The sequence below is a fragment of the Chiloscyllium punctatum genome, chromosome 17 (assembly GCF_047496795.1).
Source record: "Chiloscyllium punctatum isolate Juve2018m chromosome 17, sChiPun1.3, whole genome shotgun sequence".
In the NCBI taxonomy this organism is placed as follows: Eukaryota; Metazoa; Chordata; class Chondrichthyes; order Orectolobiformes; family Hemiscylliidae; genus Chiloscyllium; species Chiloscyllium punctatum.
The window spans coordinates 7,934,440-7,961,712 of NC_092755.1; the positions used below are offsets into that span (position 1 = coordinate 7,934,440).

General features: G+C 43.7%; 1 non-coding gene across 1 annotated transcript; it reads right to left on the reverse strand.

Moving 5' to 3' along the window:
- Positions 1-21,781: 21,781 nt before the first annotated feature.
- On the reverse strand, positions 21,782-21,853 carry trnah-gug (transfer RNA histidin (anticodon GUG)). Its single transcript has one exon. It is a non-coding gene; the product is annotated as a tRNA-His (tRNA).
- Between the last annotated feature and the right edge of the window lie 5,420 nt (positions 21,854-27,273).

The window sequence follows — 27,273 nt, forward strand, 5'->3', positions numbered from 1 at the left end:
GGGGGTGGGGGGGTTGGAATTTGGAATACGTTGTTTGTATTGTTCAGTAAGGCAGAAACCCTAATGACCTGAATAAATATTCAGATGTGAATGTGTGATGCCAAAACATATCAGGCTGTGGGATAAACATATTGAAATGGGATTCACTTCATTAAGCAGTTGTTTTTGACTAGTGTGGCTACAATTACCTGAAGGGCCTTCTTTGACACTCTTGTCCTTGGTAGTATAATGGTTTGTGTCCCCGCCTGTCACAGGGCTCCGTTCTCCGCTGGGGACAGTGGAAATATTTTCAAACTGTCGCTCCATTTCCAAGTGCGGGTATCGATACCTGTCCTTCTATTCTCGATGGGGCATGTCACAGGTAGGACACTGCTGCCTGATTCATGGTGGGGAAGGGCTACAGCTCTCAGGGAGGCAGAGTGTCAGTGAACGTGCAAACATGTGACTTTTGCAAGCTGCATCTTGTGACTGTGATGGAATGAAAACCATTTGACAGATTTGTTCCGGATTGAAGTGTTTACCGGAAGCACGAAGGTGAGGAATAAACAGGATAAAAGCATTCAACTATAAGTGCAGAACCACTTCCCGCAGCACGAATGAAATTGTAGAGTAGAGGGTAGTGTTTCGATACATTGAATTTGGGTTGATTTGCATTGATGAGGTTGAGTTACCAGGGTATAAAGCTAATAAAAATAATCCACCATTTGCACACTATGATGGAACATTGACTCAGTAATTCGCACTGCTGTTCGGTCGGATGGTTAGGTTGATTGGCAAAATTAAATTTCCCTCTCGTGTCCACGGATTGAATAAAGCATGTTAAGAGTGAATTAACCATGGGTTATGCGGGGACAAGGTCAAAAGTCACAGAACGCCAGGTTATAGTCCAACAGGTTTATTTGAAATTATAAGGGAGACGGCTGCCCCTTCGTCAGGTGAAATACACGGGAATAGGGAGGAGAACTAGGTCTGGGTGAGATGCTCTTCAGGGTGTCGACACTGGCTCGATTGACTTAAATGCCCTTTCTGCACTGTAGGATTCTGTGATTCTATCGGAGTGGGTAATGACGGTAATTAATGGGGTGTAACACCATGAGAGACGATGCTGACGGGGTGTACTGAGGATAACATTTTATTCACTTGTTGCCTTGGAAAATTTACAAAAGTTATCCCTGTACTAAGGAAGACTTAATGGGGCTTTTCAGGTTATGAAATGTTTGGACAGAGTAGATAGGTGGAAAATTCCCTCTTTCAAGTACGTAAACGTCTCGACGTCAGGCATTTAAAGCCTTTGATAAAACCTTTGAAGGACAAAGAAATTATGGGAGTAGAGTCGCTGTCACCCTGATAATCTGTTTTTCAAAATATTTGGAAAGGCACATTTGGTGAAACACAAGGAATAAATTTCACAAGGAGAGAGAGAAGCGTGTGGCTAGGTAAAGGTGTAGGGGTGGGATGTAGTTGGTCAGAAGTTGCGGGGAAAAAATGCCTAAATTGGTTGACTTTAAATAAAAATACATTTCGTGAACGCGTGCAGCTGAATAAGATTCGGTTCCAAAAACTCTGGATTTTGAAAGATTTAGCAGAATATTCCACCTAAACCAGTGTAGATGGAACTGAGTGGATTTTCTTATTGTGAAGGGAAAATATTACATAATGAAAAGGAAGTGATCAGTTGCTTGGAGATATACCTCCAGCTTTAATCAAATGCGTTAAGGATGTGAGGGCAAACACCATGATGATTGATCTATTTAATACTCGGGGAAATCTGCCAAAGCAACGAGCAACAAAACTGCTGGGTTTTCTTTTGCACTTTAGCCCGCTGTTTTTCTATGCAGTATTTTCCTTAAGCTGAAATAAAGTCGGAGCAAATTTGAATACACCATTTATCATTCCAATGAGATAAGTCTAATTCACTTCCGATTATTACAATGAACATTGTGAGGTTGTAGCAAAAATAAAATGAAATGAACAAAACAGTGTTTCTTGCGATTTAATCCAATTCAGGTTCAGCCATATGAGAAAGGCCATTGAGCCACAACATCGTCTTTATTTCCCTCTCCATGGCTGCTTCTTCACGTGAGAGAGAAAGTGACTGAAGAAATTACGAGTCAAACGGAGGTGAGAAGATGACGGAAAATTCTTGTGCTATGTTTCACTCTGACATAGTTCTGAGTCAAAATGTATCAATGACAGCTATTCATTCTGCGAACATGTGTATTTATTGATATTTGTTGTTATTACAATTCTGGTGAAAGCAGAAACACCATGGTGTGGATTCGATTCCACTCTGGAAATTTCCATGACTTTCACCACATGTAACCTGATGAGGTTACAAGTCACACCTCTACAAACCGTTCTGAGGAGACTGAGCGATTATGGTGGTGGGTTGTTATACCGCTGTGCTCCACATTCACGGGTTAGAGTCTCACTCTGGTTGCTAACTTCACAAACCGGTCCAGCAGTTTTTCTTTGCACCTCTGGTATACACTGGTTCGAGGATCTTGTTCTTGCTGTTCACTGCACAGGAGATTCAGGAATAATCGACACCACATTAAAGTCGAAATGATTAGTAAGAGCAGTCATTCCATTCAATTTTCGATTAAATTGGTGTAATGAGATTGAACGCATTTTTCTTTCTGCTCCACATTCCATCTTGTCTTTCTATGAATTTTCGTCGAAAGAAAGAGAAACAAATAACAAGAGACCGGAGCGCAAGTTTATCCAGTGGGGTCGTTCACGAGTATTTTAAACTAACACTTCACACAATGATCCGATCAGTTATTCAAACAGTCACTCGGCATTGGAACCGCAGAAAACCTCTCCAATGAGATGAACTTTTCATTCTTTCACAAATTTCTGCTGTGTGTGAATCATACAATGATCCATCATCCAGTGTGATCACTGACTTGCCAACTGTATAAGGTCTACCAACTTTCTTCAGCAATTACAGCTTCAGTACACAACCACGTGTGCTGGGCCCAGTGTCATTTGTTGCCCCCAGGTCATAGCACATTTCTTCCTCCTGAGTTTATGAGCGTTGTTCCTGATCTGTCTGATCTGTTTATTAAACCTTTTCTATCACTTCATCCCATTCCCTCACAATTCTGAATTTATGAATAAAATAAGGCGTTAGAGCAAACGTTAAGCAAGTGGAAGTTTGCCATTCAGCCCATGGAGTCTGCACCACCATTCAAAGAAATCATGGTTGATCTGATAATCTTTAATTACTTTCTGCTCACTTACCTCGACAAAGTTTTATCATCTTTCTGATTAACTATCTGGCACAGTTTGAAAATGCCCACCAACACAGTCTCAACAGCGATTGCTGAAAAAATGCCACATATTTTTTGGTCCCTGTGAAATTACTCCTCATTTCTGAATTAAATGGGCAATATCTAATTCTGAGATTATGTCCTCTGGTGCTCTCCTCACAGCATGGGGAAAACCACATGCCCGTTTCTCCCCAGTCAAGATTCCACGAATATTGAACGTTTATAATTGTCCCCTCCACCTCCTTTGTTTCGAGGAGAAAAAGCCCAGCCTAACCAATCAGTTCACGAGCTCCATTTGATACAGAGTTGGCAACATCTGCTGTCCCCTGCAGCGTCCTTACATATTATTAAGAAAGCTGAAGAAATTTCGGCGAGGAAACGGGTTGAAATTTCAGGCGCAGACGGAATTGGAACTTGAAATCAGAAAGTGATTGGAATCGGATTGATGTATAGAAGGACCAAATACAGCAATGATTACTCTGACCAATGTGAATCTTAGCATATTCGATTGGCCTTTAAAGGTTTCATTGGAGCTGAATTCCTCCGTGTAATCTTCCTGGGAGCTAGTATTTCGGAGAAACGGAACCTGATCGCCCATATAAAGAAGTTGAATCCAAAATAATGTCCGTCGGTCGACTTTGTTTGATTATTAATTCAACTCTTCTCACCGTGAAGGCTACATCGTCTGCAACGCACAAATTAGATGTGTAACAGAACCCTCTCCATTTGCCTAGGTCGGTGTCGCTTCAATACCATTGAAGGAACTGGACACACTCCACGACAATACAGTCACATAAGTGTACATTGTTCAACACCGGAATATTTATTCCCTGAAATGCTAAGGCGCAATTGCAGCAGAGAGCACCTCCTAGAAAATTCCCTGAAGTAAGTCATCCGGGTTTTGTTGACACAACCGTCAAAGCTCAAAAACTGTAACGACTATAAGGACAAGGTTGAAGATGCACTGAAACGTCACCATTTACAAATTACCCTCCAAGGCACATACCAGCATGACTTGGAGAGGAATCAGTGGTAAATTCATTGAGTGATGAAGCGGTCTTGATGGGCAAAGACTTATACTTCAGCCATCCACCTTTTATTTTACAATTTTAAAAAATGTTGATTATTGCATGGACCAGACTTGTGCCCATTCCTTAAGTTGTTCCCTGAACTGGCGGTTGATAAAGATTGAATATCATCCTGAGCCTGTGGTCACCAATAGAAAATATCCAAAAAGCCTCACAAACATCTGATCTCCCTGTCCAACAATCTTCAGGAGTCTCTGAATGTTTACTCCAAGATCTCTTTTTTCCTGTACACCACTCAGAATCCTCACTGCTATTGTTTCAACTCCCCAACTCCCCAAGTGTCTGTTCCTGGGCTGTGAATTTTCTCTGTGTTCTTTGTTCTTCTTTGTTAATACTCTGCCAACTACATGTTACATTGCTGCATCTCAGAGAATGACATTGTCAATTCTAATTATCACAGAGGGAATGAGAACATAATATGTGGCTGTGTCGGAATGTAAGTGATGTACGCTGGATTGGAGTGTTTACTGGGAGCAAGCGGCTGATGTGGAGACGATGTGATCAAAAACAGGTCTTACTGTCAAAGTAACAAAACAGCGCATTGTTAAGGAAAATTTCAGAGAATGCTTTCAATTAATTGACCTCTTGCTCAAGGTTCCAGCACGCTTCAGCTGAGCTACTCTGCAGTGCGGTTCATGCTGCTGTTGTATTTTAATAATCTAATAAACGGAGACAAATATGATCTTCCTCCCCGCCTTTGACCAGGAGCACTCCCAGCTTTGGCATTTCTTGCGCCTCTGTGACATCATAGAAGAAACCCGTGTCCGTGTTCAAATCAGTCAATCGATTTCGATACAATGGTTGACATCAATTCACATGTAGCAGCTTTTACCACATAGACCAGAGATTATTGGAACATCAGGCTCGGGAAAAGGACACAGGGCAGCACTGAGGAAAAGGAACTTTATTCGAAACTACCTCTTTCTGTGGACTTCTACGTCATTTATTTCACTTGCTCATTTAGCTCTATCTTGTCTATTGTGCGCAGTTCTGCAATTCGCATGATAGCACGGATATGATAGCACTGCAAATGATGCAGCAGAGATTTACCAGAATATTGTCTGGTAGAAGAGTTTCAGTTATGAAGAGAAATTGTATAAACTGGAGGCGTTTTTCTTAGAGCAGAAGAAATTGAGAGGAAACATGATTGAGATGTACAAAATAATAAGGATATGGACGGCGTCGATTGAAATAAACGTTTCTCGTTGATGTTGAGATCGATCACGGGGGGAGGGGTATGGTGGCATAGATATAAAAATAGAAGAGGAAAGATTTGAGTGAATATGCAGACAAATGTTTTGAAACAGCCGATGAATAAAATCTGGAACTCAGTGCATGCAAAGGTTGCAGAGGCAGAAATCCTCATAACATTCAGAAGTTTTCAGATGTGAATTTGTGATGCCAAGACATACAAGGCTATAGTCCAAGTCATTTTAAAAAAGAGTTCGGATAGTTAAGCGAATGTTAATTTCCAGTATTAACAAATAGGCTTCTTTTTGCAAAGAATTCCTGGGTAGTACCACCGCCTGTCACTGCGTGAGGTCGGGTTCAATTCGCTTCCAGGATGTGCGCTGGTATATTGGGAGGGCTCAGTGAGTGAAACTGTACCATTCAGCGTCAGAAACCCGGCTTCATTCAAGTCTTGTGTGACTTACTGTGTGGAATTTGCACACTCCTGCTCTCTCTCTCCCGTGTGAGTTTCCTCTGGCTGCTCCGATTCATTCCCACAGTGCAAAGGTGTGCAATTCAGGTACATGGCAAACAAAATCTGAATGGAGTATAAGTGCTGTAAATAAGAGACAAAAGTCAGAATTGCAGCTCGGGGAACACAGAATGACCATTTCGGGACAACAGACCCTTCCTCGGAACTGTTTTGAATTCTCAATGTTAACTCTAATTTCTCTCCACTGATGCTGCCTGACTCGCTAAGCTTTTGGAGTAATTTCTATTTTTGTAGGGGGATCACAAATGCGGGTTTAGAAAGATAGAGTGGGGGAGTGTGAATCTCTTCCACGGCACAGTGCAGATTCAGCTAGCCAAATGGTTTCTGTCTGCACTGTGTCGACTTCCATAAACTCTGAATCTATATGCTTTTCTCCTTTTTTTCAGTCCTTGGTTTTCACATCTCTCCTGTCATGTGAATTGCAGAGCAGGACAATCGACGTTTCGGGCATAAGCCACCATCAAACCGTTACCACCTGACGCCTCGAAGATAAATGCTTCATGTTCTGCCTTGGGACCCTGCAACCACACGGGATAAATGTAGATTTCAGCGGCTTCCTTATTTCCCCTCCCCCGACATTATCACAGTCTGAAGTATTCAAACTCAGAACCACCCTCCGGACCCATTCATCTCCCCGCCCTCTGACTGATCACCTTCTCCCCGCCTCCATCCACCATTTGCTTTTCCAGCTATCTTACACGCAACCCCAACCCCCTCCCATTTAGCTCTCAGTCCCCACCCACAAGACTCATTTCTGATTAAAGACTTATGCCAGAAAACGTCGATTCTCCCGCTCCTCGGATACTGCCTGACTTGTTATACTTTTCCAGCAAGACACTATCGCCATGGCGAATACAGACGAGCTCAGCTCAGGCACCTTCTCTGAGAGCAGGGAGGGCTGAGTGAGGAAGTGATTAAGGTGCACATTAAAGGGATAGATATGTGTGATAGGAATAAACTTCTTATGGGAAGAGTTCACAACCAGGGATCTCCGTCAAACCCCAGTAAGAGGATGTTCAGAGGAGAGATAGGAAGAACGTTTTCACTCTGAGAGTGTTGTTTATTTGGAATTCACTGTTTGAATGTGTGGTAAAGCTATGCGTCAGGAGTATTTAGCCGAATACTTGAGAAGTTAGAGCACACATGGATAAGGACCAGGTACTAGAAAGTGGGGTGAAGATAAATAGAAGTCTGATGAAAAATCCAAACACTGTACAGAAAATACAGAGCATGAAAACATGGAAAGGGTAAAGACATGGAAACTACTGACGATCTGTTACAAGGGGTCTGCGGAATGCTACGCGCGTCAAAAGGTCACTGGGGCAGGATGGGGCCAGTGTGGCAGGATGGGATAAGAATAGTGGAATACTGCTACACCAATTAGCAGAGTCAGACTGGTCTGAAAGGTTACTATGGCAGGCTGAGATAATAACAATTAATAACGTCAGACTCGCCTACTAAATATCATCATGGCAGGCTGGGACAAGTCGTGACAATAAATACTTAGGACATGACTTTAAATAATAAATTGATAGTAGAGTAAGCCTGCTTGAGACGCTTGTAGCAGGACATGACATTAAATATCTAATCACTAGTTTGTCGAGTCAGCTTGGGACAGGAAAACATTGTGGTAGATGGGGTAGCTAAATATCTAATCATGACAGGTTAGTCTGGGATGGAAGATCATTGCAGCACAGGTGGCAGTATAATACCTAATAGTGACAGTAGAATAATATTAAGTAGAATTATGAAAAACCATAGTGGTAGAAGTAGAACGATAATGGGAACTAACACGATTGGTTTATTGTACAGTTGAAATGAGGTAATTCTGACTTACACAGTTGGCCATTTTGATAAGCTAAAAAAACATGATTCAAGAAAAGGGAAGAAGTGACGGAGTTTAATTCAGATACATGCGAGGGGCTGCACTTTGGGAAAGCAAATCTTAGCAGGACTTATACACTTAATGGTAAGGTCCGAGGAAGTGTTGCTGAACAAAGAGACCTTGGAGTGCGGGTTCTTAGCTCCTTGAAAGTGGAGTCGCAGGTAGATAAGATAGTGAAGAAGGCGTATGCTTTCCTTTTTTGGTCAGAGTGTTGAGAACAGGAGTTGGGAGGTCGTGTTGTGGCTGTACAGGACATTGGTTAGGCCACTGTTGGAATATTGCGTGCAGTTCTGGTCTCCTTCCTACCGGAAAGACGTTGTGAAACTTGAAAGGGTTCAGAAAGATTTACAAGAATGTTTCCAGGATTGGAGGATTTGAGCTAAAGGAAGAGGCTGAACAAGCTGGGACTCTTTTCCCTGGAGCGTCGAAGGCTGAGGGGTGACCTTATAGAGGTTTACAAAATTATGAGGAGCATGGACATTATAAATAGACAAAGTCTTTTTCCTGGGTCAGGGATTCCAGAACTAGAGGGTATAGGTTTAGTTTGAGAAGGGAAAGATAAAACAGAGACCTAATGGGCACCTTGTTTTCACACAGTGGGTGGTACGTGTATGGAATGAGTTGCCAGATGATTTTGTGGAGGTTGGTACAATTTCAACGTTTAAGAGGCATGTGAATAGGAAGGGTTTAGAGGAATATGGACCAGTTGCTGGCAGGTGGGACTAGATTGGGTTGGGATATCTGGTCGGCATTGACAAGTTGGACAGAAGGTTCTGTTTCCATGCTGCATATCTCAATGACTCTATGACTCTATGCCATGGACCCTGAGGTTCGGGGGGATTCAAGAATTTGTTTTCTGAGTGTCACGGTTTTTGTTTGCAAATAAAAGATCTTCTCCTTGAAAAACTCTCCGTAATCTCCTAGTGATTGTTGACAATTCCTCCACGACAACCACAACTTTGGGTGCAGTAAAATTGTGGCGACTGCAGCTCTGTGGTGCAATGAAAAGTGTGTTAGATTTCTACAAATTTGGTAACTTTGCTCTTCAAGGTTTGTGGGTTTGAACCGCATCAGAATTGGAGTTTAGTTCAGTGAAGCATCAGGTTGCAGAAGTCACGTGTTTGTACTTTCACTGACACTGTCTCGCCAGGAGCTGCAGTCCTTCCCCACACAGATTCAGACAGCACTGTCCTTCCTGTGACATGTCCCATGGAGAATGGAAGGACAGGCATTAATAACCCGCACTTTAGATATTAGCGACAGTTTTAAAACATTTGCACTGCCCCAGCGAGGAATTGATCTCCTATCTCCCGCATAACATGCGGCGACACGAACCACTATACTACCGAGGACAACAGTTTCAAAGGAGACCCCTCAGCCCGTTGTGACTCCATTTGTCAAAAAACAACTGCTTAACGACTCGAATCATTTAGCCCATAGCCTTATAATTATTGACAGAACATATTCACATCTGAATATTTCTTCAGCTTCTAAGGGTTCCTGCCTCTCTGACTCTTACAGACACAGTGTTGCAAATTCCAACACCCGCCGGCCTATACCGCTTTTCCACACATCTACTTAAACCTTTCTGTCTTTCTCATTAAATTTCTGCCCCCCTGCGATCGATCTCTCCTTCGATGGGAAACGTTACTTTCAGTCTACCTTATCCATACCCCTCATTATTTTGTACATCTGAACCATGCCTTCTCACAAATGTCTCTGCACTGTGACAAACAACCCCAGTCTGTCCTGTCTCTCTTCATGACCAAATCTCTTCAGCCTAGACATTATCCGAGTGAATCTCTTCCCTGGACTTATGTGAATTGCAGATAATTGTCGAGGTAGAGTCAAATTGAACCTTTTTTTACATTCTGTGCCAGCATGCAGTGTGGCTCTGCAGCATATATTGCCTAGCGGTCTGGAGTCACATGGAGGCCAGACCAGTTCTGGACGGCCGATTCCATCCCTCAAGGCCTTTAGTGAAACAGATGGGCTTTTCAGACAATGGGTTTAGCGTATTCTTAATCGGAGGTATTTCTTGCATTTATATTCTACCACCGACGTGGTGTGATGAGAATCGAGCCCGTCTCACCAGAATGTGACCTGGCCTTTTGTGTTAACAATCCAGCGATAATACCAGTAGGCTATTGCAGAAAGCCGTCATGGCTGATCTTTTCCAATGGAGTCGCTTCTCCCCAATTATTCTCTGCTCATTTATTGAACCTCACGCTCCAATAATCTCTGGTCCATGTCAGTAAAAGCTGTTAAAAGAGAATTGATCTCACAGCCACGATATCTAAACGGATCGAATGATTTGAAGGTGCCAATGAAGAGATTGGGGCATGGTCGCCCAGCAACAGTAAGTGCAATGGCATAGACTGGACGGTATCAACGTGAAAGTGTATGTTAGATTGTGCAATGCCTCAGTCAAATGGGACGAGGGACGGAAAAGAGAGTGAGGGCGAGTGGGAGGGAGGGACATCTTCGAGAACTTGTGGGTTTAAATCCTGATACATGAAACGCTGAAATATCAGAGAACAAAATTCGATGGAAAACAAATCATCACCTCGGAGAACATTATCATGTAAAAACGAGTTATTTCTTACCGTGTTTCATCAAAAGTAAAACTTTAAGAGAACTGACCGCTATGATGTGGATTCAATGCGAAGTCACAGCAATCCCAACGCAGAAAACGAAATACTAAATGGTTGCATCACTCCACAGACCACACTTGCCAACTGCAGCCAGTATGGTAGCAGAGGAAATGTCAGGAAGAATACACAATATCAGACTTAGCGACAGGCATGTGGGAACTCAGAATGGGCTGAATCTTTAACTTTAACGTCCCCAGAGACTGTGGAGATCCCATGAATAAGAGTACTGGAGAATGGGATTAATGAAACTCTCCAAACTCATGGGACAGTGCAGGATATTGTTGAAACGTATGCTTCAAGAGCATTATAGTTGAACATCGGCTACTTCATCACTTTGCCCACACAAGGCAGTACCAACTGCTGCACGCAATCACACTTAATTCCAGCTCCAGACCCGGAATCAGGGATACTGTGTGAAGCAGCCAAGAAGATCCACTTGGAAGTTGGGATGGAATGACGGGAGAGAGGCGCATGTATTTCTGAGATTGGGAATGCTCCTGGTCAAAAGCGGGCGGAAGGGAATACTTGCCCCCATTTATTATATTAAAACCATAAGCAGTATATGTTGTTGATACAGCCAACTGGCGTATCTAAAGCGTGTTGGACCTTTAACTTTGGGGTGGCAATGTTCGAAATTTCATTTTCCTATTTGGATCAGTGTTCCTGACATTGGCAGTAGCAGCTGTTTATGTTTGCATCAGCTCAGGATCAGCTTCTTGTTCCCAGTAAATGCTGGAACCTGGAGAAGGAGGTGTTGTGGTTATATAATAAACGAGTCATCTTTGGGGACTCGGAACTGGTAATGTTAAAGTTCGACGAATAAAACCTGGAATGGAAGCCTGATCTCAGGAACAGAGAACATGACTTTAATTTCCTGCAATCCCATTCATGCATGACCCTTATGCAGGGGATGCTACTATCTTGACCCAATCCTGCCTATTTGTGACACCAGGTGCAGAACAACATGGCTGACCCTGAGTCCAAGAATGCCGACACTGTGCGTAGGCTGGCCATTCGGCCAATTCCAGTCGACACAATCCCTCCGAAGCACATCCTATCCACCCACACTCCATACCTATTCCATTCCCCTTCATTTCCCATGGCTGATCCCAGTAACCTTCACACCTTCAGACTGTGGGAGCAAACTCACACAAGCAAAGAGAGAATGTGCAAACTGCACGCAGTCACACAAGACTGGGATTGAATCCATGTCTCTCGTGCAGCGAGACAGCAGCGAATCAGCAGCGAATGAACAACAAATGCTGTCCTGACCAGCGACATCCACACCCTGAGGGTATATCAGGAAGAATAAAAACATATTCACAACATGGTCAATGGGACTTACGTATGCGTGGACATAATTTGAATCAATCATTCACCCTGGGTAGATACAAAGACACCGATATCACAGAGAAACCAGGGCAATACGGAATTCAAATACCTGCTGCAGTGGAAACTCATTTACTCAGTCAAACTGGTAACAGACTGGTCAACAGTCCCGTGTGTGGGAAGGGCTCAATGGCCAATAAAAACTCCAGCGTAGCCAGCAAGATTACATATCCCAGAAGGAGGTCAATTAAACTGTCAATGCTGCTGTTAATCCCAACCAGCTGCCGGTTTCATAGCGTCAAACTCATGCAGCATGAAAACAGGCCTTTCACTCCTTCCAGCTCATACTGCACAAAATGCCAAACTAAACGAGTCGCATCTGACGGCTCCTGTAATTGCTAAGGGTTAATAATGCCCTTGTAATATTATTACTGCATTGTTAATATGAATGTCCAGATATAATTCTGTGGACACGTGTTCAAATCCTGGCGTGGCAGATGCTGGAATTTTATTTCAATAAAATGAGTCTAATTATAATGTTGAATCAGTTGTTGTAGATCTGATTCACTAATGCCTGATAGGGAAGGAAACTGCCATACTTATCTGGTCTGGCTGGTATGTGACTCCAGATCCATAATATCGTGGTTGATTCTGAACTGCCCTCTGGACAATAAACAATGCACTAGGTATGAATGAATAGCTTTTTTCTAATCCCACGGAAACTTTCCAATTCATTTATCGATCCAAATATCCTGTAAATATTGTAAACGTACTTTCATCCACCACTGCCTCAGGAAGTGAATTGCACATATCAACCATCCTCTGTTAAAAAAGTCTCTCATGTCTTATTTTAAATCTCTCTCTCTTCACCTAAAACATTTGCCCTCTCGTCTTGAAGTGCCCCTCCTTGGAGAAAAGACAGTTACCGTTAACTCGAGCCGAACTCTCAATAATTTATAAATTTCTATCAGGTCGCCTTTCAAACTCCAATGCTCGAGTGAAAATATTTTCAGCCTATCCAGCCTTTCGTTATAATTCAAACCTTCCCCACTCGCCATAAGCTGGTATACTTGTTCTAAACCTACTCCAGCTGAATAATTTCCTTGCTATTACTGGGCGACAAGAACTGGATGCAGTACTCCAGAAGAGGGCTCACACAATGTCCTATTCAATTCAACATAACATACCAACTCCTACGCTCAAAGGACTGTGCAACGCAGGCAGGATGACAATTGTTTTAACCATTCTGTCTATATGTGAAGCAAACTAAAAAGAAATATTTAACTGTATCCATGGCCTTCGTTTTCCACAACACTATGCAACGCCCGATCACTAATTGTATAAGCCTTACTCTTATTTGATGTAGCAAAATGCAATACCTTCCATTTATCCAGATTGAACTCCTTGTGGACTTTTTCAGCCCAAAGACGCATTGGATTAAGATCCTTCTGGAAAATTCGATCACTTTCTTTATTGTCTCCAATTCTGGTGTCCTCTATGAGATTATGAACCATGGCTTCTATGAGTTCCATTGTTTTCTCATATAGGTCAATGATTTATATTTATTTGTCGTGGCCATCATTTAGCAGCTTACAAATCAGGTAACAATTAGTTATGTCGTTAACCATGAGGAAGAATGCTATAGACTGCAGGGAGATTGGAAACAATTGGCAAGAAAATGTGCTGAAAGGAATTCAATCCAGTGAAGTGGGTGATAATGAATTTGGGGAGGATCAATGATAAAAGTGTGAATACTGAGTACCTTAAAGTAATAAAAGAGAAATTGGAGTAAACATTCACGAATCTTTGTAGTTGATTGGACAAGGGATCAAGTGGTCTCGAGGGGTTGGAGATACTTTCTGTTCTTGACCGCAGGTGGGAATGTAAGAGCAGGGAAATGATGCTGGAACTTTAGCAACGGCCTATTCAAGATCAATGGACAGGGGAATCAGATGGACGGAAGTGCGTACTGCAGGGGCTGTAAATCAGAATCAAGATGAGAGTGGTGCTGAAGAAGCACAGCAGGTCAGGCAGCATCCGAGTTGCAGAAAAAAATAACACTTCGGGCAAAAGCTCTTCATTAGGAATAAAGCTGGGAGCCTCGAGGGTGGAGAGATAAACGGGAGGACTGGGTCTGGGAAGAATTTAACTGAGAGTGCAAGAGGTGAATGGAGATGGGGTTAAAGGTCGAAGAAGAGCGTGGAGCGGATAGGTAGGAAGGAAGTTAGACAGGTGAGACAGGTCAATAGGATGGTGCCAAGCTAGAAAATTGGAACTCGGATAACGTGGGAGTGGGGAGATAAGGAAACTGGTGAAGACCACGTTGATGCCCTGGGGTTGAAGGGTCCTGAGGTGGAAAATGAGGCGTCCGGTGGTGATGGAATGGCGGTGGAGGAGACCCAGGAACTGCAATTCCTCGGGAGAGTCGGGGGGGGGGCGAGTTGTTGATGTTTTTGGTCATGGGGCATTGGGGTTGATTTTTGCGGGTCTCTTGGAAATGTTCTCAAAAGCGCTCTACGAGAAGGTGTCTGTTGGCCCCAACGTAAAGGAGACCACTTCGGGAGCAACAGATGCAATAAATGACTCGTGTGGAAGTGCACATGCACATTTGATGGATGTGGAAGGCTCATTGGAGCCTTGGACGGATATGAGAGGGAAGATGTGGATGCAGGTTTTGCAATTCCTGTGGTGGCAGGGGAAGGTGCCACGAGGGGAGAGTGGGTCATTGGAGGGCGAGGACCTGACGAGGTAGTCGTGGAGGAAACAGTCTTTGTGAAAAGTGGATCGGGTTGGGAGGGAAATATATCCCACGAGGTCAGTGTTGCTGACACTTTTTGCAAACCCACTTATTCCCACAGCTATCTGGATTATACCTCCTCCCACCCCAATTCTTGCGCAAATGTTGCCCTGTATTCCCAATTCCTCCACCTCAATTGCATCTGCTCCCAAAGGCCCATTCCACCATAGAACACACCAGATGGCCTCCTTCTTTAAAGACCGCAACTTCCCTCCTATGTGATTGAAAATGCCCTCCAATGCACCTCATCCATGTCCTGCACCTCCGCTCACGAATCACACACCTTCAACCACAACAAGGACAAAACCCCCTTGGTCCTCATCTTCTATCCCTCCAACCTCCGCAAATATCACATCATCCTCCGACAATTTTGCCACCTCTAAACGGATCCCACCACCAGGGATATGTTCCCCTCCCCACGCCTATCCACTTTCTGCCAAGACCGTTTGCTCCGTGACTACCAAGTCAAGTTCGCACCCTTCAATGACCCACCCTTCCCTCCTAACACCTTCCCCTGTCACTGCAGGAATTGCAAAACCTGCACCCACATCTACCTCCTCCCCTCTGTAAAAGGCTCTAATGGAGGCTTCCACATCCATCAAAATTTCTCCTGCACTTCCACACATGTCATTTCTTGTATACATTCCTCCCGATGCGGTCTCCTCTAAATTGGAGAGAGTAGATGTGTTCTCATAGAGCACTTCACTGAATATCTCCAGGATACCCGCAAGAATCAACCCCAGTGCCCCATGGCCAAACATTTCAGCTCCCCCTCCCACTCTCCCGAGGACATGTAGATCATGGGCCTCCTGAATCGCCACTGCCTCACGACCCGATGCCTGGAGGAAGAAAGCCTCATAATCCGCGTCGGGGCTCTTCAAACCCATGGCATCAATTTGGACTTCACCCGTTTCCTCATTTCCCCTCCCCCTACCTTACCCCAGTTCCCACCTTCCAGCTTAACACCGTCCTCCTGACCTGTCCCACCTGTGCATCTTCATTCCTACCTATCCACTCCACCTTCTTCTCTGACATTTCATGTTCACCCCCCACCTGCTCCACTTACAGCACTTCAGCTACCTTCTCCCCAGCCCCACACCCTTCCCAATTATCTCTCCATCCCATATGCTGCAGTCTCATTCCTGATGAAGGTCTTTTGCCTGAAACGTCCATTTTTCCTGCTCCTCAGATGCTGCTGGACCTGCTGTGCTTTTCCAACACCACTCTAATCTGGAGGGGAAACATTTCATTGAGACGGTTTTCGGATATTTTCTATTGTTGACCACAGGCTGTGGGATGATAGCAGAACTTTAGCAACCACCAGGTCAGGGAACAGCTAAAGGACTGATCACAAGTCTCGTCACCGCATAAATCAACATTTTTTTTAAAATGTAAGATAAAATATGGAAGGCTGAAGGATGCAACTTTGCCCATCAAGACCGTTTCACCAATGAGTTTCTCACTGATTCCTTTCCAAGTCAGGGTGCTATGGGCATTGGAGGGTAACTTAAAACTGGTGGTGTTTCGTTGCATCTTCCTGATTATTTTTCGTTGTTCTTATAGTCAGTACAGCTGTTGAGTTTTGAAGGTTCTATCAAAAATGCCCAAATGACTTACTCCTGTGCATCTTGAAGTTGGTGCACTCTGCTGCAATTGTGCCTTAGCGGTGTGGGGAATGAATATTGCAGGGATTGAAGAGGGTACACTCAGGTGACTGCATTGTCGTGGACGGTGTCCAGTTCCTTAAGTGTTATTGAAGCTACACCCATCTAGGCAAATGGAGAGAGTTATGTTCCACATCTCATTTGTGCCTTGCAAACGATGTAGGATTCACGGAACAATGAGTTGAGTTTATAATCAAAAAATGTCTCAAGAACACCTTGTTGTTGTCAAAGTGTTTATGTAGCCAGCTTCTATCCGTTTTTGCCCAAAATAATAGCTCTGTTGACGATTACACAGGGTAATATGTTTACAGTAAAGCCATTGAATGTCAGTGGGATATAATTAGAGTCTCATTTCTCAGAGTTATCATTACTCGATTTCGTCCTTGTGTGGACTAATCTGATTCCAGTCGCTGTCTGATTTCAAGTTCCAATTCCCGTCTATGCTTGAAATTTCAACTGTTTATTCGCATAAATGTCTCCCCCTGCCTTAGTAATATGAAATGAGGCTGCCGGGGGCGAACATGTTGTCAACACTGGAGAAAATGGAGCTTCATGGAATGATTGGTTGGGCTGGGATTATTCTCCTTGAAACAAAGGAGGCGGAGGGGAGCTCTCTAATCACGCAATAACATAATAACATTCATAAACAGTCAATATTCATGGGACCTTGACAGGGTAGTTATGGGCAGGTGGTTTACCCTCTGGTATGAGGAGAGCACCAGAGGACATGAACTCAGAATTAGATATTGCCTATTGAATTCAGAAATGAGGAGTAATTTCTTTGCTCAGGGGCCAGTGAATTGGTGGAACTACTTGCAGAAACTATTGTTGAGGCTGAGTTGTTGTGTATTTTCAAACTGTGCCAGACAGATATTTAATCAGAAAGACGATGAAGCTTTGTCGAGGCAATGCAGAAGAATTGAGTTGAGGATTATCAGATCAGCCATGAGTTCATTGAATGGTGGAGCAGACTCGATGGGCTGATTGGCTGACTTCCAATCCTACATCATTCGGTCTAACGCCTTATTTTATTGATAAATTTAGAGTTCTGAGGGGATGGGATGAAGGGACAGAAAAGGTTTCTCAAACTGATCAGACAGATCAGAAACTAGGCTCATAAGTTCATGAACAAGAAATGTGCTGTGGCCTGAAGACAACACATGGCACTGGGCACACCGCAGATGGGTGTGTGCAGAAGTTGTAGTTACTAAACAAAATGTGTGGATCTTATATTGTTGCCAACTTGGTCATCATGCTGGATGATGGATCGCGGGATGTTTCATACAGCAAAAGGTTGTGAAAGAATGAAAGATTCGTTTCATTGGAAAAGTTTTCTGCGGTTTCAATTCAATTGACTGTTGGAAATACTGATCAGACCTTTGTGTGGAGTATTACATTAAAATTCACAATCCCACTGGATAAACTATTGCACTCGATCTCTCCTTATTTATTTCACTTTCTATGGGTAAATTCATAGAAAGTCAAGATGGAATGAAAGGAGGAAAGAAATGTCTGCACTCCTTTTCATTATTCCAATTTAACTTTCAACAGAAACAAATTTCTTTACTTTGCTTTGATGAGGTATCGATTTATCACAAATCTCCGGTGAAATGAAGGGCATTAGCAAGATTCTCCATCCAGTGTATACTGAAGATGCGAGGCACAAAGGGAAACTACAGCTGCGTTTGATAGAAGTAACAGCGAGAGTAGGATTCACATCCACACATGCACAATGGAAGAGCAACCCGCCGCCTTCACCTCTGGGCCACTTCAGCCCGTGGCAAAGGGGCTCACATGTGACCACATCAAGATTACATACGGGGCACCGAGGGGATAAGAAATTCCCTGAGCGGAATCGAATCCACACCATTATGTTTCTGTTTTCAGCGGAATAATAATACCAGCAAAATCCAAGGGACTGACCTCGTCCTTGGAAGGAATACCTTGTCCTTGATTTATTCCGAGTCGGAACTGTCTCAGAATGAACCAGCAAACATGAAATTCCCGTCACATTCACACACACATTTAGTCTTGACGCATAATTTCTTCAGACAGTTTCTCTCTCACGTGAAGAAGTATATGCAGAGAGAGAAGTGGAGGTGATGTTTCAGCTCGATGGGCTTTCTCATATGGCTGAACCTGAACTGGGTAAACTTCCCGGAAATGCAGTTTTGTTATTTTCATTTTATTAATTTTGCTGCACCTTCACTCTGTTCATTCCAATGATCGGAAGTGAATTGGATTTATATGATTGGAACGCTCAATGTTGTATTCAATTTTGCTCCGAATTTATTTCAGCTTAAAGAAAATACTGATGAGAAAAAACAGAAGGTTCAACTACAAAACAAGATGCCAGTTTTGATGCTCAGTTACGTTGGCAGATTTCAGTGAGTATCAAATGAACCCAACATCATGGCGATCATCCTCCCATCTTTAAGGCATGGGATTAAAGCAGGAAATTGATCTCCAAGAGACGGGTCACTTCCTAATCATTATGGAATAGCTTTCCTTGACAATATACAAAATCTGCTCAGTTCCATTTATAATGCTTCATGTGGAATATTAATATAAATCTTTCAAGACTCTGAGTTTTTTTTTGCTGAATCTTACTCAGCTCCAGACGTTTCCGATATTTCTTTTCATCTGAAGTCGTCCAAATTAGACATTCATTCCTCGCACCTTCCCCCTCCTACACCCCACTTTTACACTTTTACCTGGCCACAGGCTGTCTCTCTCCTGGTGAAACTCACTGCTTGTGTGTCTCTAAATGTGCCTTTCCAAATATTTTGGAAACGTATTGTCTCAGTGACAGAAAGTCTGCTCCCATTATTTCTTTGTCCTACATCAATGGTATTGAAGTCTTGACTTTCAGAAATTTATGAACTTGAAAGAGAGAATTTACCACATATTTCCTCTCTCCAAACCTCAAATACTCCGGAAAACTTCCATTCGGTTTTCCTTGGTTTAGTTTCAAATTTTCCAAAACACTAATAAATAAAATTCCATCCCCACTAAACGCCGTCAGCATCGTCTCCAATGTTTTAGCAGCCCAGTAAACGCTGGCAGTGTCCTCTGATAGAATCACAGATTCCCTACAATGCAGAAAGTACAATTCAGCCAATAGATTCTGTAGGGACACTCTGAACAGCATCTCAATCAGACCTAGCTCCCGTTTCTATCCCTGCAGGCCTCTGGCTTGTGATTTCAAATAAACCTTCTGGAATAAAGCCTGGCATCGTGTTACTGCTGAGCTTATCACTGCGTTACCCATGGATAACTCAACTGACTGAAGTCACTCTCTGGACACATCAGCGCAATTTAACATGGCCAATCCGCCTGACCTACAGACTTAACAGCATTGCGAACCACTGTAGTGTACCATCACATTGAACACTATCTGTACCATGTGTAATGGCTTTACACACTGGTAACTCATCCTAGTGAAAGCCTGCTGCGCCCACCAAACTGAATTCAATCCATCCAAACGCGGTTCTACGCTGTACAACCTCATTAGTGCTGCTGGAAATGTTTCTGCACTCAGATCTGAATGGGTTTACTTTGTTTTCTTCCTCAGATTCCTGCTTTAAATAAACACATCAGCCAGGAACAACATAATAAAATGGATTTCATTGCAACGCAAACACAATATGCAGTTTGCTGAAGTTACGTGTTTGCACTGTCACTGACACCCTCTCTCCCCAGGAGCTGCAGTCCGTCTCCACGCTGATTCAGACAGCACTGTCCTTCCTGTGACATATCCAATCGAGAATGGAAGGCCAAGCATTAATAACTTTCAGTTGCGAACAAAGCGACAGGTTTAATACCTTTACGATGCCCCCAGCAGAGGGTTGTGCCCTGTGACAGGCGGAGACACTAACCACGATACTGTGGAGGACAACAACATCGAAGGTGGCCCTTCAGCCTGTTGTGGCCACACTTGTCCAACACAACTGCTTTACGACCTGAATCAAGATTTCCACCGTTTAGCCCATAGTTTTATTTATTTTGGCATCACAAATTCACATCTCAATTTTTTTAAAGGTTAGGACGATTTCTGCCTCTCTGACCCTAACCGCAAATCTCCTCAAAACTTTCTGCCTTTTTCCGAAGTCTCTTGGCCCCAGTGTTCGAACTCTCCATCAATAACAAACGCTTCTTTCAGTCTATCCTATCCATATCCCTCATTATTTTGTACATCTCAGTCATGTGTTCTCCAATCTCCTCTGCTCGGCGACAAACAACCCCAGTGAACTCCTCACAACTGAAACTCTTCAGCCCAGACAATATCCCAGTGAATCTTTTGCAACGTTCCCAGTGCGATCACATCCAAGAAGTACTCTGAATTGCAGAACTGCGCAAAGTAATCTATATAGAGCCGAATGAACTTTTTTTTTCTATTCCGTTACAGTATGAGGGCGTCGCTGGTTCGGCAGTATTTATTGCCATCCCTAATTGCACAGCGGGTTGTTGAGACTCAACCATATTGTAGTGAGTCTGGAGTCACATGAAGGCCCGAGCAGGTAAGAATGGCAGTTTCATTCCTTAAATGACGTCAGATTTTTTTCAACAATTGAACATGGATATATAGGAGTTTTTAGATTCGTAATTCCAGATATTTATTGAATCCTAATTCTACCACCTAGCATGGTCTGAGTCAAACCCGAGTCCATGGTGTCTGAATAAACAGTCCAGTGTTCAGTGGTAATAGCTCTCGGCCATTGCAGAAAAGCAGTGAAACTGATCATATCCAATGAAGTCGCTTTTCCCCGATACTGTTCTGTGCCATTTTCCTGAGCTTGACACCTCCCCCCCAATAATCTCTGGTCCATGTCGGTAAAAGCTGCTACATGAGGATTGAACTCACAACAGTGGTAACCAAATGGATCAAATGGTCTGCAGGTCCCGGTGGTGGGGTTGGGGCACGTTCACCCAGTAACAGTGACCGCAGCCACACAGACTGATCGGGATCAATGGGAGAGTCTGGATTAGATTCTGAAATGCCTTAGTGAAATAGGAAATGACTCCACAAACACATGATGAAAGAGCAGCGCTCCGAAAGCTAGTGCTTCAATTAAACCTGTAAGATCATAACCTGGTGTTGGGTGATTTTTAACTTTGTACTCCATAGTCCAACACCGGCATCTCCAAATTAATGAAATGGGGTATGGGATGGAAAGTTCGGTTAGTGATCTTAGGAGGGAAGAAATCTCTGAGAACAGGTGGATTTGAATTCTGACATATGAAAACACAGAGATGTGAGCGAGCAGAGCTTGAATGAAAATAAAATCACCTTGGAGAAAATCAAAACGTTAAAACGACTGATTCCTTTGTGTTTCACAAAAGACTGGGACACATAAAGCGATTGCTGCCGTGACTCGGATTCGAACCGAGGTTACTGCGGCCACAACGCAGAGTACTAACCACTATACGATCACGGCACCCCACAGTCAAACACTCTTAACGTGCACCATAAGTACAGTATCATAAGAAATGTTAGGCAGAGCACCAAATGCACAATATCAGTGCTCAGCGAACAGTGGCAAATATGTGGGAACTCAGAATGGGCTGACCGTTTTACATCGGTGTCCACAGAGGCTGTGGTGATTCCATCGTTAATGTGCTGAAGGTTGAGGTAAATAGATTTCTCCAAAACATCAAAGACTCTGGGGACAGTGCAGCTTTTGTTACCTGCACATCCACCAATATCATTTATTGCATCCGTTGCTCCCGGCGCGGTCTCCTCTACATTGGGGAGACTGGACGCCTCCTCGCAGAGCGATTTAGGGAACATCTCTGGGACACCCGCACCAATCAACCACACTGCCCTGTGGCCCAAAATTTCAACTCTCCCTCCCACTCTGCCGAGGACATGGAGGTCCTGGGCCTCCTTCACCGCCGCTCCCTCACCACCAGATATCTGGAGGAAGAACACCTCATCTTCCGCCTCGGAACACTTCAACCCCAGGGCATCAATGTGGACTTCAACAGTTTCCTCATTTCCCCTTCCCCCACCTCACCCTAGTTCTAAACTTCCAGCTCAGCACTGTCCCCATGACGTGTCCTGACTTGTCCTACCTGCCTATCTTCTTTTCCACCTATCCACTCCACCCTCCCCCCCCCCCGACCTATCACCTTCATCCCCTTCCCCACTCAACTATTGTACTCTATGCTACTTTCTCCCCACCTCCACCCTCCTCTCACTTATCTCTCCACCCTTCATGCTCTCTGCCTGTATTCCTGATGAAGGGATTTTGCCCGAAACGTCGATTTTACTGCTCCTCGGATGTTGCCTGAACTGCTGTACTCTTCCAGCACCACTAATCCAAAATCTGGTTTCCAGCATCTGCAGTCATTGTTTTTACAAGCTTTTGTTGAAATGTATACTTCAATAACAATGCAGTTTAACATCGGTTACTTCACGAGTTTCCCCACACAAGGCAGTACCCACTGCTGCCACATAGCCCCAGTTCCCAGCCCCAGAATCAGAGGAACTGAGTGGCTCATTCACGAAGATCCAACTTGAAATCGGGATGGGAATGTGGTCGCTGAGATACTCGCTGGCTCAAGTGACACAACCGGAGAATGTACGGTATGTCTATGATGGTTTAGAGGCGCAAGCAATTCCGAGGTTGGAAGTGCTCATGGTCAAAGGCGGGGCAGAAGGGAAAATTTGTTCCCGTTTATCATAACAGCAATCTACAGTGCATCTTCCTGAGACAGATGAGTGCCACAACTGGAGCGTGGGCAGCTGGTTTGAAGTTTAATTTTGCTTCACTATCACCAGCTTCCCTGGAATGAATTGCTTTCACCATTTTTATTTCCAATTGTTTAATATCTCCCTGTAGTCTGCTGCTTTCTTCCTCATGGTTAATTGCATGACTAATTGTTGTATGATCTGCACACTGCTAAATCACGGCCACTACAAGTAAATATGAATCATTGATCTATATGAGAAAACAGTGGAACTCACTGCAGGCATCCTGCGTAGGTTTGCAGGCGACGTCAGAATTGTAGACAGTGAGGAAGATTATCTAAGTTTCAAAAGGATCTTCATCCAATGAGTCGTTGGACTGAAAAATGGAACATGGAGTTCAATCTGGATAAATGGCAGGTATTGCATTTTGGTACAACAACAAGAGTAGGGCTTTGCGTAGTGTTGGAGAACACGGAAACTCGGGATGCAGGTACATAATTCCTTGTCATTTGCATTACCTACAGACAAGATGCTTCAAAGGCATTTAACAAACTTCCCTTCATTGCTCAGTCCTTTGTGTATAGTAGTTGGGACATTATGGTGAAGTTTTGCAGGACATTGATGAGGCCTCTTCTGGAATATTCTGTCCAGTTCTGGTCGCCCAGTTGTTGGAATGATATTATTCAGCTGGAGTAGGTTCAGAAAAGGTATACACGCTTGTTGCCTGTGGAAGGTTTGAGTTCTAATGAAGCGCTGGATAGGCTGAGACTAATTTCAGATTCGAGATCGGGGTGCTGGAAAACCACATCATGTAAGACAGAATCAGAGGAGCAGGAGAATCATTTTTTTTCGCGCAAGTGTCTCATCAGGCTCTTCCCCGAAACGTCTGTTCTCCTGCTCTTCAGATGCTGCCTGACCTGCTGTGCTTTCCCAGCAAAACACTCTCGACTCTGATCTCTCATCTGCAGTTCTCATTTTCTCTTATTTAAGACTGTTTTCACTCGAGATTAGGGGTTTGAGCGGCGATCTGACAGAAGTTTATGAATTATTGAGAGGCAAGTTGAGAGTTAACGATAGCGGCCTTTTCCCAGGAGGGGGATTTCAAGGCGAGAGGATATATGTTCAAGATGAAAAGAGAGATTTTTTTTAAAAAAAGGCATATGAGGCATTTTTTTAGGGAAGGTGTTTTACGTGTGCAATTAACTTGCTGAGGAAGTGATGGATGAGGGTACGTTTGCAACATTTAATAGACAATTGATTCCAAACATGAATGGGAAAGTGGGATTTTTAAAATAAATTTATTCATGTCTAGTTCATCAGTTATTTCCCAGAGGACATTTAAGAGTCAACCACGATATTATCCATCTGGAGTCTCCTGTGGGACAGAGCAGATGACTATGGCAGGTTGCTTCCCGAACTCCATGAGTGAATCAGATGGGATTTTCTACACAACTGTTTCAGGTCATCACGAGACTCTTCAATTCCAGGTGCTTATTGAATTCAAACTCCACCACCTGTCATGCCAGGACCTGAACCCTTTGTTCCCAAAATATTACCTGGGTTTTTGGATTAACACCACAGTAATAACACTACAAGGGCATTATAACCACTCAGCGGGTACAGCAGGAGACAGATGGGACAAGATTAGTTTGGCAGTATGTTCAGCATGGACTGGTTGGACTGACGGGCCTGTTTTCATGCTGTATGAATCTATGATTGACGCTATGGAACAAATAGCTGGTTGGGATTAACAACAGCATTGACAGCATAACCGAACACCTGATGGGATATGTAATCCTGCTGGAGTCTCCGGAGGTTGTTTTGCTCAGTGATCCCTTCCCACACACGGGCCTGGTGAACGGTCTCTCCACAGTGTTACTGATTAAATGAGTTTCCATTTCTGTGGTTAATTGAATCCCTTCCAGCAGTTCCCACATTGCCCTGCTTTCTGTATGGTATCGGCCTCCTTTTTTACTACTCAGGGTGAACAATCCTTTCAAATTATGTCCACACAGATACAAATCCTGTTTTCCATGTTGTGAATGTGTTTTCATTGTTTCTCATTCACCACAGGGTGTGAGTATAACTGGTCAGGACAACAATTATTCTTTGCCCCTCGTTCGTTGCTGCCTGGCAACACCACAAACCCGGGTGCGATCCCAGCCTCGGGTGTCTGTCTGTGGGCAGTCTGCACATTCTCTGTGTGTTTGCGTTTTTATTTCTCCCTCTGACCAAAGATGTGCCAGTTACAGGGATCAACAATGGGAAATGTAGGCTTATGGGACAGGGAATACCATGGGGTCTGGTGGGATGCGCTTCGGATGTACCATGTGGACTGGAAGGGCCGATTAGCCTGCTTCCCCACAGAGTGGGGATTCTTGAATTAAGGGTCAGCTCATGTTTTTTCTAGTCCTAGAGTCTCTCGTAGGCAGGACTGGGTGAAGATGGTAGAATCCCCTGCATAAGGGACATGAATGAATGGGATTGCAGGAAATTAAAGTCATGATCTCTGTTCCTGAGGTCAGACTTGCATTTCAGGATTTATTCGTCGAACTTAAATATCACCCTTTCCGTGTTCCAATCGCCAAGGGCGAATAGTTTAAAATATCACCCCAACACCACCTTCTCCCAGTTTGAAGTCTTGACTGTGTGGAAGAAACTGATACTGAGCTGATGCGAGCAAATGTAGCTGCCACCGCCAGTGTCGGAAACACAGATCCAAACAGCAAAATCATCTTTTAAACCCACCACTGCAAAGTTCACGGCTCAACACGCTCCAGTTGTGCCACTCAGCTGTCTTAGCAAGATGTACTGTCGATCGCTATGAGAGTATAAACGGGGACAACCATTCCCTTGATCAGGAGCACACTCAACTGAGGAATTTCTTGCGCCTCTATACCATCATAGAAGGACGCACGCTCACCTGTTGCATCACTGGAGACAGAGAGTAACTCTGCGCACTCATTCTCATCCACATTTCCGGTTGGATCTGGGCGGCTGTGCCGATGTTAAGCTAAAATGTTATTCAAGCATACATTTCAACAATATCCTGTACTGTCCCGCGAGTCTTTGATGTTTTGTCGAAATGTATCAATCTTACTTTTCAACCTTTTCTTTCAAGGGATCTCCACAGCCTCTGAGGACACCGAACTGAAAGATTCAGCTCATTCTCAGTTCCCACATATCTGTCACTGTTCGCTGAGTACTGACATTGTACATTTGCTGTTCTTCCAAACATTTCCTCTGTTAGTATACTTATTGCTGCTTGCAAGCATCCTGTTCTGTGGTTACTGTGATCGTGGTTGTCGGTATTTTGCATTGTGACCACAGCAACTTCGATTTGAAACCAAATCACGGCACTAAGTGTTCTCTCCGTTGTCCTTTGTGTGACACATGCTAAGAAATTAATTGTTTTACCTTCAAATTCCGCTCCCTCAAATCTCAAATCATATATATTCAGTATATATGAATATATACTGTTCATATATCAGTATTCAAACACACCCATAGAAAGAGATTTCTCTCCTTCCCACGATCATTAAACCTCCTTTCCGTCCCTCCTCCATTTCTCTGAGGCAATGCCCAATCTATCACTCTCTTTCACATTCATACTGTTCTGTCTGTGCTGAGGTGACTGTTGTTGGGTGAACGTGCCCTAATCCAACAATCGGGACCTTTAAACAAGTCGATCCATTTGGATACCGCGGTTGTGAAATCAATCCCCATGTAGCAGCTTTTACTGACTTAGGACAGAGACATTTGGAGCGTCAGGCTCATGGAAAAGACCCAGGGCAGTTTTGGTGAAAAGATATTTTATTGTTAAAGATCAGCTTTGTGTCTTTCTGCGTTGGTCTTGTGATAATTTCAGAGGACTGATAATCCAGAGACCAAGGTAATAGTCTGGGTACTCGGGCTTGAATCCCACCATGTCATGATCATCAAGTTTGGATTTAATAAGTATCTCCAAGGAAGAATCTAAAGACTAATATATATCCATTGACAATTGTTGAAAAAAAATCAGCTTCATTAATGTCATTTCGGATTGGAATTTGCTATCCTTACTTGGTCTGGGCTGCATGTGACTTCAGACTCATAGCAATATGGTTGTGTCTCAACTGCCCTCTGTGCAATTCGGAATGGGTAATAAATTCTGCTTAGCCAGAA